The following is a 15,924-nucleotide window of genomic DNA, read 5'->3' as shown; positions in this document are numbered from 1 at the left end:
AAACAATCACAGTGTGACTTTCACTAGCAGAGCTAAAAATTAGGAATTAATAATGATCCTTTGGTGGATTCTGACATGTAGGATTCTTATTACAGTATTAAGTACAGATAATATTTTATTGCTTTGATGGGTGATCAATTCATTTGCAGCTCTGAAAGTAACATGCCCAGACCAGTGTCTTTAAGCTGCTGATGCGATGTTCTTTAAAGCATTACCCAGAGAGAACAGATGCAGTTTGAAAGAAGGTGGTAAACATGCAAATTCCTTCAAGTTTTTTGTAAACAATTCAACTGGGAAGGGGGACAAGTATATTGTGTAAAATGCTTCTACCAGATTTGTTCTGCTCACTTGATTTTCACACTACAGGCATTGAATACCCTGGATCAGAGCACTGGTATTGAGTGGCAATGAGAGAAGTGAAAGAGAGACCATACAATTTACAAGATCAGACAAAGCTTAGAGGAAAGCCAGGCTTGGCTACAATGATTTTAAACATTAAAACAAAAAATAAGTTTCTAGACTAGGGTGGCTCTATTCTCCTCTGCCTTCTTACCATCAGCTTTGGAAAGAATAAAAACCAATCTATTTATAAGTATTTACTGAGAACCTGATCTGTCAGGACTTATGTAGATACTGGGAGGCAAAATTGGTGGGGGGATATTCTTTGTCCTTGAAAACTTAAATTCTATGGGAGTAACAACAGGAAGACAGAAAAACAATGCACAATATATTCAAAATAAATAAATAATTTTGTTGTGAATCACTAATAGCTGGGAAAATTAGGAGAGGCTTCACCTAGGAAGTGGAACTTAAGCTAATCTCTTAAGGAGACAAAGAATTCTAAAAGGGACAGGTGAGGAGGAAGATCATTCTAGATCTAAAGGATGGACTACAGGTAATCTGTTGTCTCCTTTTTTTTTCAGTTAGTGAAAAATGTCAGGACTAAGGATCCCAGAAGTATTTATCACAACAGATGCTGATCCAGAGTTCACAGAAGCACTAACATTTGAAGTTGAGAATTCTGAGAAGAAATAAGAGGGAGGTAATACATTCTGGAAGATCCCCAAAATGTACAGAGAAAAGGGAGAAGGAGTTCTATTTGTGATGGGAATTTGAGGGAAATAATAATCATAATACTTTTAAGTATAATAACATTCTTATAAATTTGACTTAGTTCTTTATAATTTGAGAGGTTAGATCTTTTTCAGAGACAATAGAAAATTTCCCCCTAGTTTATTGTTTCTCTTCTAATCTTGGTTAGATTAGTTTTGTTTTTACAAAAAATCAAAATTGTTCATTTTTATATCTTAAAATACTATCTCTTGTTTGGTCATACATTTTTTCCTTCTCCAAAGATCTGCTAGGTAAACTATTCTGTTTTCCTTTAATTTAGTTATGGCATCAATCTTTATATATAAATCATATAAACATTTTGACCTTATCTTAGTACAGGGTATGAGATACTGGTCTATAATTAGCTTTTGCCATACTGTTTTCCAGTTTTCCCAGCAGTTTTTGTTAAAGAGTGAGTTCTTTTTTCCAAAAGCTGAGATCTTTGGGTTCATCAAACATTAGGTTGCTAAGGTCGTTCTGCCCTGTATATTGTGTATCTAATCTACTCCATTGATCTACAATTCCATTCCTTGGACAGTACCAGATTGTTTTGATGATCACTGCTTTATAGGACAGTTTAAGATCTGGTACTGCTAGGCCCCCATCCTTTACATTTTTTTTTTCATTAGTTCCCTTGATATTCTTGACCTTTTGTTCTTCCAGATGAATTTTGTTACTATTTTCTAGTTTTATAAAATAATTACTTGATAGTTTGATAGGCATGGCACTGAATAAATAAATTAATTTAGGTAGATTGTAATTTTTATTATATTAGCTCAGCCTGCTCATGAGCAATTAATATTTTTCCAGTTGTTTATCTCTGACTTTATCTGTGTGAAAAATGTTTTGTAATTGTGTTCATATGATTCCTGTGCTTGCCTTGGCAAGTAGATTCCCAGGTATTTTATACTGCTTAGAGTAGTTTTAAATAGAATTTCTCTTTCTAATTCTTGCTGCTGGGCTTTGTTCTGGGTAAAATAATACAAATACATATATAACAGGGCTTTGGCATATACTCAGGTTGCCTATGATGGAGGCACCCATGTGGGAGATACAAGGGACTTGCTTCTGGGAGAAGGCATCTTGTAATTAGCCTATAGTGGGGATGGAAATAATCTCTTTCCACTTGTTATGTAGTCAGAATCGGCTGCATCTTTAAACCTATCTCATTAGCTATTTCCAGCAGCATTCAGAGGTGAAAGTCTTATTCATTCATAGCATGGGCACTATGCACTAAGTTGGATGTGGGAAAGGCTACCTTTCCTCTTTGCTTAGGTCCTGTGTTTCAGACAGAAAATGGGATGGTATGGGGGGGATGGTGGTGGAATATGCCCCACAGGCATGGAGGAATGTTTGTTTGTGCTATATCTTTGAAATAAACATTTAGTTGCATTCATAGCAATAGATTATCTCACTGTTAAGTGGTTAAGTAGAATTGGGGTTCTGGGGGTCCCTAAAATTGAAGGAACAAAACAGGTGGCTACTTGAGCCAGTGAAAGAGATGAGAACCCCCCTACCCAACTCCAGCTTTTTAAGGGTTCTAGAAAACCCAATGGGAGGAATGGAAATGCAACATTTGGCTTTCAGACAGCGGGGGCCAGGGTATCAGTGTTACACATGAATAGTCTTAATGGTTTCTTTCATTATTGTAGAAAACCATCCTGATTTGTACTTTCTTTCCATGAGGGATTTAAATGCTTGCTCCTCAGTCTCAGCTCAAGCTGGAAAGACAAAATGTCTGTTTCCTCAGTGGCAAAGAAAACTTTCCCTTTCCCATGTCTTCTCTATTGCCACTATTAACCCACATGTCAGGGCTGGTGGTTAACAAATTTTCATTTATATCAGCAGCAATTGTGGTTAATTTCATAAGTAAAAAACAAGGATAATAAACAATAAGGGAAATATTATTTGGAGGAAAATTTGGATTTGCAAAATTCCTGCAATAGGGATAGAGTATACTTCTCACTTAGTGGCTCCCCTCTCCTGAAAGGAGTGATATTAAAATAAATCGCCAAGCAATTTACCATGGATACCAGTTTCTAGCTACCCTGTGCCCCAACAGACAAGGTAGAAGTCATGTAGCAAAAATTCCTTCCATTGTGCCTTAGTCTCCCCCAGGACTTCTAGAAATTCTTGGCAAGGGGGGAATGGTTTATTCCTCAGTTTCTGATCACCATAATCTGCAATAATAATGTCCCAATCATAAGGGGAAAAAAAGTCATAAATTCAACTATCCAGTACATTGTCCTAGATTGTTTTTCTCCTTTGTGCAACTCAGCAAGATGAATTTTTTCTTTCTCAGACTTTAAGTCCGAGTATTACTTTTATGATCTATATGTAAAAGTCTGTACAAATTGCCCTAGGTACTTCAGGTATTATTAATCTTTTCTAACAACATTTACTGAATGGAAAGCTGAGAAAAAATGTGGATATCTTCAAGGGAATACTAAGTTTTAGTGACTACCAGATGAGAGAAATGTGAGAAAAGATATAGAAAAGAATAAAAAAACATTTATTTTGTGCTAAGCAACAGAGACACAAATATAAAAGCAAAAACAGTTCCTGACCTCAAGGAGAGTATAATTTAAGGGAGAGAACATAGAAAGGATGAGTAGATGCTAAAAGCAGCAGTTGGGATATTACCAGGGTTGTCAGAAGTTTTCCCTAACAAAGTCTTGAGTGACACATTTACAATCTTTTTGCTCAAAGGACCCACAGGTGAGTTCCTGATCAAGCCACCTGGGGGTAAAGTTAACTCAAACTGTCCCTGGTCTACACCATAGCTTCTTTGTTCACAACAGTCCCAAATGGTGTTATGGAAATGTGAAAGGTTAACTCATATCCCTTCAGTATCACCAGTATCAACCCATTGTAAGGCTCTTATCCTTGTGAGTTTTTAGGCTTTCCAACTCTAATGCCATAGCCAAGGAGGTTCCAATAAGTCAAGTTGTTTGGGAAGAAGATGTTCCTAGTCCAGAAGATTCCTTAAAAGGGAGGGGATACCAGGGAAGACAAAGAGACAAGGTGGGACAGGAAGTATGGATAGGGCATAACAAGCTTGGAAGAAAAAAGACTAAGCCTGAAAAAATAGAGATTGTTTTTTCCACTATGGACTACAAGTATAAGAACTACAAGTAACTGACCAGAAAATGACATTATTTAAAAGGCATTTGCCCACACTTTAAAATAAAAAAAATTTGATAGAAAACAAATAATGTGAATGGTAGTTGTGATCTATTTTAGTGCTAGAAACTGAATATTCATAGCTACTGATTTGGGGAGCAAACTATGAAAAAAGCCTAATCTGTCTTATTGTCAAAAGTTACAACAATTATAGAATCAGTTTAAATAACACAAACATTTGACTGGGCTTGGTTTTCCCACCTTGTTGTGTGTGTTCACCCTTTCCCAAGGCATATTTTATGTATTTTAATTAGAAGACTACTCTGATAATTATCCAAGGATGTTAACAGGTCATTTTAGGGATGGTTGCTGTCCTGGATGTTCAAGTTCTCATTTCTATGAGTAAAAAATATTAATACAGGTATTAATAAGAGGTAGAGGGCTTTCCCCAGTAAGGGGAAAGAGAGGACATTGTACACTCCCACCATCTATATGACACTGCCTGTCCATTGTCATACTGTCCCTGGACTGCCACCACTGCCAAGGTACTATGGCTACCATGCCCCTCTTCCAGGATCCATCTTCCTACCAGGGAAGACTTCCCTTAATGCCACTCTGGCTTGAGGACCCCAGCACAAAGGTTGTGTGATCAGTAGCAAAGGCAGTGTGTGGCCCTGATTTAGTGGTTTTGGCTTCTGTGTTCTGACTTGCCCCACAAGCTTCATTGTCCTTCATTGTCCTTTCTAGTTCCATTCTCACATTCCTCTCATTTTCTGGTAGACTCTAGAATTTAGCCTTGAAGATATAATTTTTTTCCTCAGCTTTCCATATAATAAGCATTGTCAGAAAGAACTAATAATGCCTGAGGTACCTGTGGCAAATGGACAGACTGTTACATGTAGGTCACACTGCCTCTACCTGACTCACTATATCCAGTAGACATTAGTTTCATTCTGTACTCTCTGGCCTTCTTTTCTTTTTTTTTTTAAATATTTTTTTTTCTTTATTTTATTATAGTAACAAATTTACACATAAGTTTTCCAAGATTACATATTTACTGTTTGTTCCCCTCCCTCTTCCCTACTCCCTCCCAAAGTTGACAGGCAATTCCCTTGGGTTATACACATATCATCACTCAAAACTCATTTCCATATTATTCATTTTTGTAAGAGAGTAATCTTACAAAACTCCTCTTTGACCACTACTCATCCTTTCTATGTTCTCTCCCTTAATTATAATCTCCTTGAGGTCAGGAATTATTTTTGCCTTTATATTTGTGTCTCTGTTGCTTAGCACGAAATAAATACTTTCTGAATCTTTTCTGTATTCTTTCTCACATTTTTCTCATCTTCTAGTAGTCACCAAAACTTAGTTTTCCCTTGAAGATATCATTTTTTTTTAAATTTTTACTTTTAAAAAAACTTTCCTGGACATCTTTTAGTCAGTTTGAACACTGTTTTTGCCTGAGGATATTTGTTTATTTGAACCCTTACACTCTGACTGATTGGCTGCAATACAGAATTACAAGCTTGGCTAACCCTTAGCCCTCCTTTAAAGGATCTGACCTTTTTTTCAGCACCCCTGAACTGTCCAAATACATGGATTGAAAATAGACCTAGGAATTCTCACTCAGCTGAGGAGAACCCAGTGAAATGATGTGTCAAGTCCTAAAGACAGCTTCTCTTAACACTATTGAGCCTTCCTCATCTTGTCATAGCCTGAACACCTCCATATGCCCAAGGCTTTCTAGCAACATCTCTGACTGTGTTTCTGCTTTCTCTACCCTGTTTTGTGGCTGTTGGCTAATGCCTACTTCTGGAGGTACCATCTGCTTCCCCTATTAAGAAGATTGATGATACCCTAGTATCTTCCCCTTGTTTATCCTACCTTCTCTCTGTATGTTCATTTGGGCATCTCCAGTTAAATGTTTTGACTTTTCCTCCTTAAAAGTTTCAAATTAAAGGACTTTGGCTAGCTCCTTAATGCAAAACTCTTTTTTTAAATCCCAACAACCACCCCTTTCAGGTACTGTTAATGAAAGAATAGTGTCATTTATTTAAAAGGAGAAAAGTATGGTGAAAATAACAATGAAGAAGAAAGAAAGGAAATTATTAGGAACTATTTTACCCACTTTTATGCTAATAAAATAGAAAATTGTAAATGAATTGCATGAATATTTCCAAAAAATATAAACTGCCTAGATTAACAGAACAGGATACATAGTACCTAGATAGTATAGTTAAATGAGCTCTGTAATCTAGTCCCTGGTGTACAACTAAACAATTATGTGACCTTGGGCAAATTGCTTTTTTTTCCCCTCTGGGTATCAGTTTCTTCATCTATCTAATATGAGGGGAGTAGAGAAGACCGTGTATGACTAAATTAAATCTAAGGATCTTCCAGCTCTAATATTCATCAGTATCTCTATAAAAAGTTTTCTGGTTTTAAATGTAAATAGAAATAAAAAGACAGAGGAAAATAGAATAATAGAGGTATCCCTTCTACATCACTAATTTTCCCAACACAGTTTCATGGGTCAGCAGAAAAAATTAATTGGAAATGTTTTTAGAGTTTTGCAGAAGCCACAGACAAGACATGAAGGCCAGCAGACAACAGAGAAAAAGTTTAGAAACTCAGAAATGCCTAAATTATATAGTATTTTATACCAATGGATTTCATCTTTTAATATTGTTAAAATACCTAATTTCTTTGTTAAAGTTAAAATAAGCAAAAAGTTAAAGTTTATGAAAAGAACATGAAAGCCAGCATACAACACACAAAAGATACAAATGTAGAAATATCTTTAAAGTTTTTGTAATTCTTAAGTGCATAAAATATATGTACTCATCTATAATACCTATAAAATAAGGATCTTATTCATCAATAATATAAATGAACAGCTATGTAATTTTTTTCTTAAAATTAAATTTGTAGTAGAAGAATAGCACTTCAACACACTGGGTTGGGGACAGCAAGGATGTTTATTGCAATTTTACATGGATTTTACAGATTATGGGAGCCCATGTCCCTAACCCTCTTGTGGCAGGGAAGGAATACCTGTATTATCTTAATTTCGAAAGCTAGATTACTTTTTTCTATTCAACAATTAGAAGGAATTAATAAGGAAAGAGTCAATACATTCAGTTAGATATTCACTTAAAATAAAAAATCGAACAACAAAAATTTAACAAAAGAAAAATCAGTAAAATATTCACAGAAAAACAGACAAAAATTATTTAAAAATATATAAGGCATCTTGAAAACTCACAAATGTAACCTCCAATTCATAATGGATAAAAAATCCAAATATTTTTCCAAAAGAAGAAATACTGTTAATTACTTGCAATGCTTAGCATCACTAATGAGATACAAATGAAAACAACTGTGAGGTATAACATCATACCCATAAAATTATAAAAAATTAATAACAATGAAGCTAAATGCTGACAGTGTTGTATAAAAATAATAATTCATTTCTGGTAGCATTGAAAATGCATGGCATCTTTCTCTAAAGTGTTCTGGCAGTATGTAGTAAAAGTTATAAAAATATTTCCTCTTTGACCCAATAATTCTATCACTGAAATTATAACATGAAAGTGTTAAGAAAAACAACAAAAGAGAGTTTTATGGTCAATGATTTTAATAGCAGCATTATTTGTAATTGCAAGATACTAGAAGGAGCTGAAATGTCCAATAATAAGGAAATAGTCACATAAATTGTGGTACATAAATGTAATGTAATATTATAATGCAAATAAGACTAAGAAATAGATGAATATAAAGAAATCTGGAAAGAACATTATGAAATAATGCAAATCAAAAAATAAATATAAAAATCAAAGCAAGAAGAACAAAGTACAAGTCATAAAAGAACCATTGTATAATACAATAAGAAAAATGAATGAGATGCAATGGACAAAGAATCTTGATGGAGAGTTAAAAATCAATTAATCAACATAACCACAAAAGCTAAATAAACAAAAAAAAAGCATTTTTAAGTATGTACCCTATGTAAGGCACTCTGCTTGGTGTGGGAGATACAAATATTAAAGAATCACCCCAAATGGTTATTTTTTATTCAACATGAGTAATTTATATGTAAATAGATATCTATCAAGATAAGTTAGTTGTAGTGATGCTTAAAAATATAATTAAATTATATATATATATATATAAATATATATATAAATATAATTAAAAATATAATTAAAAGAAACATTCTCTGGTTTTAACTTTTAAACAGTCTCATGTAATTAGCTCCTACTTGTTTCAAAATTTTATTTCCTGGATATCTGAATCCAAACATTATTATTATTATAACTAACATTTTTTATAATGCATATGTTGTGCCAGGCACTATGCTAAGCACTTTATGACTGTTATCTAATTTAATTCTCACAACTGTAATAAGTAGGTGCTATTATTATTTCAATTTTATAGATGAGGAAACTGAGGCAAAGAGAGGGTAAGAGACTTGTCCAATGTCACATAGCTAGGGAATGTCTGAGGCTGAATTTGAACTCAGGTCTATCTGACTCCAAACCTAGATCTACAGCAAGGAAGCTTTGGGTCTCACCTACATTTGACACCTGTTAGCTATGTGGCCCTGGGCAAGACACTTGCCCACTCAATTATTGAAGTTCCTTATGCTAAAGAAATCACAGGTCTAGACCCTATCCCTAATCATCATCATTATAAAATAATAATAGCTAGCATTTCTGTAGTGCTTTGTGCTTTGCTTAAAGGTTTAAAGCTCTTGATTCATAAATAATATATAATTTTTTTCTTCTCAACAATGCTGGGAGGTAGGTGCTATTGCCACTTCTATTTTACAGATAAAGAAAGAGACTGCAGTTAAGGAAACTGAGGCAGAATGAGACAGTGACTTGTCTAGGTATATAGATAACAAATATCTGAGGTAGGGTTTTAACTCTGATCTTCCTGACTCTAGGGTCAGATTTCTACCCACTGTGCCATTTAGCTGCCCAAAGCAGTATTTATTTCTCTCAGGATTCATATGAGGCACACACTGACTTTTGATGATATCATGTAGGTCAACAATTACTAAGCTCTCCCTCCAAGGAGGGCTTTGATGCCCCTGTCAAGCAAGGAACTGGGCTTAATAGGTTATAAGCTAACTCAGTGTGGTTTTTCTTTTTCTTTGAAAACTGATTCCATGTACACTTGGTCTTGGGGGCTGGAGGAACATATTATTTTATCCTCTAATAGGGTAGCTTGATATTGGTAATGATTATTCTCTCAATAAATAGACATAGAGCTATTTGTGACCTTGAGGGGAAAAATAAAAGAAAGAAACCATCTTTATAGATTTCTTTTTATCCATTTCTGTCATTTCTCAATCAGGCAGACAACAATCCACAGGACTAGGGGTAAAGAAAATGTTGGCAGGTGTGAGCATGGATCTAGGATATAGACTTAAAGCCAGGTCATGATCAAAGACAGTCCAAGAGATTAAAACACAAAGAGAGAAGAAGATCTTGAAATACTATTGGGAAAAAGAAGGTAGGGAAGGGTCAGATGCAACATGGCTAAGACTGCAGTTTGTCTCATGAGGGGAATCAGTCCATGAAGACTCCTGAGACAATTTCTCATAGAACATGTCAACCATACTCCTGTTCTTCCTCAGTAAGGACCATGCAATACCTCCCTCCCCCATCCCTCCAACATACGTACCAGCTATGGTGCTTAGGAGTAGGAGACAAGGTCTATTTCCATTTGGTTGAAGCATCTATTCAGAATGCCTTTTTTATGATGACATTTTTCTGAATGACCCTCATGGAAACCAAACGACATGAAAATAACAAGATCTCTCTCCCTGAGGACAGGATCTATCATTTTTTAAATTTAGTCATCTCCAGGAGTGAGTCTAGCACCTACTATACAATAGATGCTTAATAAATGCTTATGGATTAACTGATATTGCCTGATTCCAGGATTCCAATTTGTACATAAGAGGTTATCAAGAGAAATCATTAGATCGATCCTTTTCTCCTCAGTAATAAAGTACTTCAGAATACCTTGTGAACAAACCCATCTAGGGAAGACCTCGCCACTGTTTACTTTTTTATGGAGGGTGTGTAAAAGAGGTGTAAGTTGTGCACATTAACAACATTTTTATGGCCATCATAACAATTTTATTGTCTCTGTTTAAAGTGCTTGGCTGTGAAAGAGAAAACTGCAGCTGCAAGGCTTTTTCATTTCATTTTAGTATCCGCAAGGACATCACTCTGGATAGGTTTGGTGTCTTTCATAGTCACTGTAAAAGAGCTATACATGATAAAGTTTGTTGCATTGCCTGCCTCACCATTTTGCCCAAGTTCAGCTCTGATTTTGCCCAAGGCTAGCTCCAACTCACAAGAATATCTCCAATATGCAGTCATACACCTGGGGGAAAGCCTGAGAACAGATAAAGGAATATTTCTACCTTTTAGAAAAGGCAAATTAGACCAAGATGCTGATGGATAGGATCAAAACTAATCTGGATATTTCTTAAAGTTAATTAAAATAAATTAAAATTTGAAGAGTTCCAATTTGATTGGACCTCTTTTGTCTCAGATAACAAGGGCCCTGCTTCAAATGGTAACCTTGTTGTTATCCCTTGGAGGAATCATTTTGTGCTTTAATAATTATGGTCAGAGGGGTTCAGGGGATAGAAAGTCAGGCCTGGAGCCAAAAAGACCTGGGTTCAAATTTGACTTCAGGCACTTCTTAACTTTGTGACTCTGGGCAAGTCACTTAACCCTAATTACTTAACCCTTGCTGCTCTTCTGCCTTAGAACTGCTATTTAGTATTCATTCTAAGATGGAAGGTAAAGATTTTATTAAGACCAATATGTACTTTTAAAATTGCCAATAAACAATTTGAAATGATGATGCCTCTTGATACATTTGCTTATAATTGTGCCTAATGGTTCATACAATCAAATTGAAGAGGAAAAAAATACAAATTGCTTTAATCCGACAGGTGTAACATTGTTTTCAAGTCCATCCTCTACTGAGCTATCAAAGGGATCTTCCCAAGGCACTGGCTTGACCATATCATATCACCCTATTCAATACATTCTGACTTTTAATTACTTCTAGGACCAATTATAAACTCCTCTGTTTGGCTTTTAGTGCCCTTCATCATCTAGTCCCTTCCTACTTTTCTTTTCTGTTTATATATTCCTTCAAAGACAGCAAGGTTGAACAATGGATATAGATTGAGCCTGGAGTCAAGAAGACCTGGGTTTTAATTTGAGATACTATTCAGCGATGTCCCAGCAGCTAGGTTATCACAGTGGATAGAACAGTAGACCTGGAGTTGGGAGGACTTGGGTTCAAATCCAGCCCCAGACACTTCCTAGCTATATGACCCTGGGCAAGTAACTTAGCCCCAATTGCCTAGCCTACTCTTTAGAATTGATAGGATAGAAGGTAAGGATTTAAAAAAAATATCAGCTATGTGAGCCTCATGAAGATATACAACTTCAGGTTCCTTAAGTGGAAAATGGGGGTTACAGCATGGACATCCCAGAGTTCTTGTGAAAATCAAATGAGATAATAATACAGCACCTGGTGAGTAGTAGGTGCTATATAAATGCTTATTCCTTTTTCCTTCCCTTCCTCTCCAGATACTCTATGATCTATTGATGCTGTCCTCCTTACTAGTCCTTGAGCAAGACATTTTATTATTAGATTCTGCCTTTTTGTTGCCTCTAGATTCCTCAACTCCCCCCAATGCCTAGAATGCTTCCCCTCCTCTCCTCATCTGGCTTCCCTAGCTTCCTTTAAATCTCACCTAATTTTCACCTTTTGCAAGGAGCCTTCTCCAGTTCCTTTAATTCTGGTTCCTTTCTTTGGGGATTACCTCTAACTAAGTGTATCTTGTTGGCACATAGTTGTTTGTATACTGTCTCCACTAGAATGTGAGTTTCTCAAAGGCAGGGACTTTTTGCTTTGCCATCCCCCTACTTGGCTCACAGTAAATGTTTAACTAATGCACGATATTGTTAAATTATCTTCATCATTATTACTATATATTATTATTATTATAAATATCTATATAAAGGAGTGGAGATATCCATCTTAAATTCCCTTTGGGAGCCACATAAGTTGGGAGCATTCAGTACACCCCAATCTAAAGGAGATGGGAATCTTGTAAGGATGGAAGAGAAGAGAAGACATAGGGTTAAAGAATCCTGGGGCAGGTGGAAAGAGATGCTAAAGAAATAATAGCTGGGAATGGGCCCTGGTATCCTGTGCAGACAAGAAACATTCTCAGAATAGCCAACAGGATTAATGTCTGGCAGGTTCCTGTGCCAAGCAGTTGGGGTCACTTAGTATAGCTGATGCTGTGTGTGCTAATCCAGCATTTTGAGATGAAGGACAACATATGCTGCTCCTGTTCAGCAGGGACAGGAGTTGAGACTAGATCGGTACCCCAGGAGATAGATGCAGATCTGAGAGCTTTGGGAAGTGGGTGGTGAGAGTGTTTGATGCTTTATTTAACTCATCATTATTGACCTTGCATTTTGCCTTAAAAATGTCCTTGGCTTTACTATGATGTCACATGATTTATTCTGGTTCTGGCAAGGGAGATTCAGTGGAAATGAGCTGTAGATTAAGACAGACAATTGACCTTTGCTTGCATCATGGACCCAGATGGGGAGGTGGGGAGACAGGGGAGAGGGGAAAAAGGAGAGAAGGGAAAAAAGTAGAGATCAGGAAGAGAAGGAGGGAGAGGGAGAGAAGGAGAGGAGAGAAACACACAGAGACAGAGTCAGAGACAGAGAAAGACAGAGAAACAGAGAGAGAGAGAGAGAGAGAAACAGAGAGAGAGAGAGAAAAGACAGAGAGATAGAAACAGACAGACAAGCAAATAAATCAACAGAAAGAAACAGAGACTCAGAAAGAAAGAGACAGAATATGAATGTGAGTGAGTGAGTGTATGTGTATGTGTGTGTGGGAAAAGGAATTTAAGTTAGACTTTAGGTAAAACTGCATTAAAGGCATATGGTCCATCATATCGGAGAGAATGAAAATACTGTCTTAGGAAGAAACAAAAGGTAAGCATACAGTAAGACAAATGCAGAGCAATACCTCTGTTAAACACCTTATCATGGTATTTAAAGAAATGTTTATTGAATGAATGCTTAGAGAAATCATAAATAAGTGAGAAACAGTAATGCTGGTTATAAACAAAAGAGAAAAGCACAATCCACACCAGAACACTACTGAGTGCGAGGAGATTGTAGTCTGGAGTTGGTGTCAAATTTGGAGTGTTCCAATCCAATCACTGAGAATGTGCTTCCAAATGGTCATATTCTCAGCCTCTCCTTTCCTCTGTCCCACCTTTCCAGCAGCAGCCAGACCTTTAAGCAGTATAAAATTCAACCCACTTGTGACTCTCAGGGGAATCATTTGCTGTAGTAGGGACTAGAGGAACATAGTAAGCCACCTGTCAGGTTTTGTTTTATCTCCTTCTTGTTCTACATCTAATAAAGTTGCTTCTAGTAGAACGTGGACAATCATCTGGCAAGGGCAGAGTTGGAACATCAAGTGGCAGGATTCTCCCAGGATTCAGAGGAAGCATCTCCAAGGCAGAAAGCAGAAAAAATATACTCCAAAGGATTTTCAAGGAGAGTAAACATAGGTCAGGAAAATAAAGCTCATTTGTCCCCCACCCCAGAAATGGGGAGAGGAAAGAGAAAAGGGTAAAAGGTCTGATTTAGTGCAGGGGAAAATGTCCCTCTCTCTCTTCTGAATTGTATATTTGAGAACAAAGAAGTTTGACTTTCTGGAGGGTTTAGGGGGCATGTTCATAGAAGATACAAACATTTCCTGTTTTTCATTGTATTCAGAGCTGATTTTAAAAGTTTTCCCAAGGAGAGAGCCCTGACAGCAACAGTATGCTTCAGGGCACAAGAGAGGGCCTTTCAAGACATACACAGATTTAGAAAAATCACAAAAAATAGCCTCTCAAAATTAGAAGATCCCCTCAGAGATCATCCATCCCTGAACAAAGACATATAATATACCTACCAAAGACTCATCCAGTCTTGACTTGAATCCCTTTAGTATGAAAGAATTCAATGGCTCTAGCCCATTTCATTCTAGATTGTTCTAATTATTATGGAGTTTTCTTTACATCAAACTTAAATCTTTCTATGTTCAATGTCTACTCATTATTTCTAGTTCTACTCTCTGGAGTCAAGCAGAATAGGTCTAATCTCTCTTCCACATAATGGCCTTTCAAATTCTTGAAGAGAACAATCATGACCTTCTTAGGTCTCTTCTTTTCTAATCTGACTATATCCAGTATCCTTGTCCCATTTTTATATGACATGATCTCTAGGTTCTGCATCATCCTAGACACTTCAGTCATCTCTGGGCCACTGCCCTGGCTATAATCCATGCCTGGCATTTCCTCTTTCCTCAAGTCAACCTCACAGAATCCTTCACTGCTTTCAAGACTGAGGTACAGCACCATCTTCTACAAAAAGCTTTCCTCATCCCCTCAATTGCTAGTTTCCTCCCTTAATACCCTGCATCAGCATCTCATTTTGTATTTTCTCTATATCCTTACATATGTACATGTTACCTCTTCTGATAGTCAAGGAATGCAAGTTCCTTGGGAGCAGGAGCTATTTCATTATTTTCTATCTTGGTATTCCCTGTCCCTGGCACAGAGGAGGTACCTAATAAAGGTTTAGCTACTTATTGACTATCTTGTTTGTTCTTCTTTGAACATGTTCCAGTATGTCATTGCTCTCACTAGAATGTGGCATTCCAAAAGAACATAATGCTATGGATAAGTTCTGGCCAGGGCAGTGGAGAGTGATACTAGCATTTTCCTTGGGGAGGGGGGCATTGTTTATTTTAATACAGCCTAATATTTCATTAGCTTTACTGGCTACTGGGGCATACTGTTCTCTCTCGTATTAAACTGTCAGCTCACTAAAACTGCCATATTTTTTCCTCAGACAAACTGCCATCTAGCAACACCTTTCTCTGCTATCTTGTGAAGATGATTAAAAAAAAACCTCAAATACAAGATTTACATTTTTTTGGTCTAGACCTGTGATTTCACTATTGTTGAGAATTCTTGGTGTGAAAGTTCCTTTAATCAATGTAGATCAGCAATTTATCTATAACTTAGTGGTGAAGTTATTTCGCTATATTACAAGGCAAGTACATGTCAGAGGTAAAACTTGAATCCAGGTCTTTGTGACTTTGTGGACAGCCTGTCATCTCTTACTCTATGCTGCCTCTAAAGATATTCTATTAAATTGCATCTTAGATTTGGTCTATAGTACATTAGATTTATCACTATTAAAGTTAATCTTAGATTTGGTCCAATGTTCTAGGCCCTTGTTAGCAAACCTATGGCACACATGCCAGAGGGGGCTGTTCCCTTTCCCCTCTCTACCCATACCTGAGGACATTTTTTACATGACCTGTCCCTCTGCCTAGTAGCCCAATGGGAACTCTTCCTCCCTCCCCTGTCTGGAGTAAGGAAAGGGGCTCACCTACAGCATGAGGATTGAAGTTTAGGCAATCAGTCTCTAAAAGGTTTGCCATCACGGGTCTAGGCTAGTAAGATCTTTTTGAATCCTGAATGTCATCCATTGACTTAGCAATTTCCTTATACTTTAGTGCCATTTGAAAACCTGATAATCATGCTAT

The 15,924-nt window shown here is 36.6% G+C and overlaps 1 protein-coding gene across 4 annotated transcripts in view; it reads right to left on the bottom strand.

The window, feature by feature from the left end:
- DPP6 (dipeptidyl peptidase like 6) overlaps nt 1-15,924 on the bottom strand; it is a 1,262,248-nt gene that overhangs the window by 158,131 nt on the left and 1,088,193 nt on the right. The gene's annotated exons all lie outside the window — the stretch shown is intronic.

The sequence above is a fragment of the Monodelphis domestica genome, chromosome 5, assembly GCF_027887165.1.
Source record: "Monodelphis domestica isolate mMonDom1 chromosome 5, mMonDom1.pri, whole genome shotgun sequence".
Taxonomy (NCBI): domain Eukaryota; kingdom Metazoa; phylum Chordata; class Mammalia; order Didelphimorphia; family Didelphidae; genus Monodelphis; species Monodelphis domestica.
Note: the sequence above shows the minus strand (reverse complement) of the source record. Positions and strands in the feature narration are given on the sequence as shown.